Genomic DNA, 2,500 nt, shown 5'->3' with positions numbered 1-2,500 from the left:
GAGTGAGTGAGTGAGTGAGAGAGAGAGAGAGAGAGAGAGAGAGAGAGAGAGAGAGAGAGAGAGAGAGAGAGAGAGAAAGAGAGTGAGTTAGTGAGAGAGAGAGAGAGAGAGAGAGAGAGAGAGAGAGAGAGAGAGAGAGAGAGAGAGAGAGAGACAGAGAGTGTGTGTGTGAGAGAGTGTGAGAGAGAGTGAGAGAGAGAGAGAGAGAGAGAGAGAGAGAGAGGGAGGAGGGGGAGATAAAGAGAGGGGGGGAAGAGAGAGGGGGGAGAGGGAGAGAGAGAGAGAGAGAGAGAGAGAGAGAGGGAGGGAGAGAGAGAGAGAGAGGGAGAGAGAGAGAGAGAGAGAGAAATTTCATCTCACTACTGGATGAAAAGCATTATTGAAAAATAAACGGGAAGGAAGGAAGGAGAACTGGAAGGAATGTACAAACAAGGTGTAAATGGAGAGATGGATAAATAGAAGGAAGTCACACTTCTATATTTCCTTCAGTTCTCCTTCCTTTTTTAGGTCCAAATCATTCAATTACAAATGATTCATACCCAGATTTCAAAACGAAGTAGAAAGAGCAAAGACAAATTAAGCAGCTTGGAAAGATTGCATCTGGAGAAATAAATAAAATGTAAAAACTGTAGAAATGAAGGCGGAACACAGAAGACAAGCAACAAACGAACATCGCCGAAAAGCTCATGTAACATCAGAAGAATGCTAATATCAAATTAGCATCTGGGAAATGATTCATAACACGGTCAAATTAGCATCGCAGGAAGACAAGAAATAAATAAATAACAATACAAAAAAAAAAAAACAAAAAAAAAAAGAAAATACACAAAGGGTGAAAGCTGCGAGAACGTTCTGGAAAAAAGTAGCGATGTGTACCTCACATGTCCCACGTAACGTCTAGCGTTTGTTATTTAATCCAATGTTATTACCACAACCGAGCCTATGAAGATAAGCAGAACTGAAAGAACTGGAGAGATCCAGAGCTCAGGACAACCGTAGCTTAGACCAGGGGTGTCAAACTCAGGTGTAATTATATTTGGCCCGCGAGATCATATCAAATGTGCATTACAGCTGGCTAGCCGCATGCTCCGCTAATACTACAAATCCCAAAATGCCTTGCCACTGTATTGGCGCGTAGTCATGAACAACGAGCGCCCCTTATTCTCTGTTGACGGTCGTTAACAACCATCACACATCGGTCGAGTTAACTCCACCCTCCACAAAAATGCCCAAAGAAAGATGGACAATAGGAGCTTTTAAGACAGGTGGGAGGCAGATTATCTGTTCATGAATATAAAGGACAGACCTGTTTGTCTTGTGTGCTAACGGAGCTAACGTGTCTGTAACGAAAGGATATAACATACTGTAAGAAGACACTTGTCGAAAAGTTGGATTTTCATTGGTTTTGAAAAAGATCCACTTCAGAAAGGAACTTAAAATGATCCAGTGAGAGGCGTCATTTATTTTATTTATTTAAATAAGAAATGGGGGACACGGTGGCTTAGTGGTTAGCATGTTCGCCTCACACCTCCAGGGTCGGGGTTCGATTCCCGCCTCCACCTTGTGTGTGTGGAGTTTGCATGTTCTCCCCGTGCCTCGGGGGTTTCCTCCGGGTACTCCGGTTTCCTCCCCCAGTCCAAAGACATGCATGGTAGGTTGATTGGCATCTCTGGAAAATTGTCCCTAGTGCGTGAGTGAATGAGAGTGTGTGTGTGTGTGTGTGTGTGCCCTGCGATGGGTTGGCACTCCGTCCAGGGTGTATCCTGCCTTGATGCCCGATGACGCCTGAGATAGGCACAGGCTCCCCGTGACCCGAGGTAGTTCGGATAAGCGGTAGAAGATGAATGAATGAATGAATGAATAAATAAGAAATGAACACCACTGATGTGTCTTTTATTTCAAATTTAATTTCTTATGTGTTTGTAATATCAAGCTCTGGTTGTTCTAAATCCTGTGTTCAAGCAAAACTAAAGTTTGTTTCCATATGAAAAAGGTTGAACATTACATATCAGTTGCAGGTAATTTTTCAATAAATATTCAGTTTGACCCGTGACTTTATCTCAGTTTTATATTTTGGCCCACTGTGAATTTGAGTTTGACGCCCCTGGCTTAGACAATCCCCAAGGCTAAGCCTTTATGGGCAACTAAAAAGAATATTCAATTCTTTCTGAAGACATATGGACAAATGTTCTCCAGTCTCGTGAGAGCAAAGTTCAGCTTTATGGCCTTGGTGAAAACTCATCACCGTGACAACATCACAATGAAGTGAAGCATGGTGGTGGCAGCATGTCGCAATAGAGATGACTTCAATCAGCAGGGAAACTGGCTGACGGATTGAGACGAATACAAGGCAGCTCTACGATGGACTGAGAGGCGGAGCACAGATGACAGATGACACCAAGCATACAACCAAAACTACACCGGAGTGATTCAACGCTGAGAAGCTGAATGTGTTCGAATGGACCAATCAAAGATCAGACTGCTGATCGACGACGCTCTT

The 2,500-nt window shown here is 43.4% G+C and overlaps 1 protein-coding gene across 2 annotated transcripts in view; it reads right to left on the bottom strand.

Moving 5' to 3' along the window:
- The window catches only part of nbas (NBAS subunit of NRZ tethering complex), a 186,364-nt gene that overhangs the window by 88,956 nt on the left and 94,908 nt on the right, over positions 1-2,500 (bottom strand). The gene's annotated exons all lie outside the window — the stretch shown is intronic.

Source organism: Tachysurus vachellii, chromosome 12, assembly GCF_030014155.1.
Source record: "Tachysurus vachellii isolate PV-2020 chromosome 12, HZAU_Pvac_v1, whole genome shotgun sequence".
Lineage (NCBI taxonomy): Eukaryota > Metazoa > Chordata > Actinopteri > Siluriformes > Bagridae > Tachysurus > Tachysurus vachellii.
This window is presented reverse-complemented; position numbering and strand designations above follow the sequence as displayed.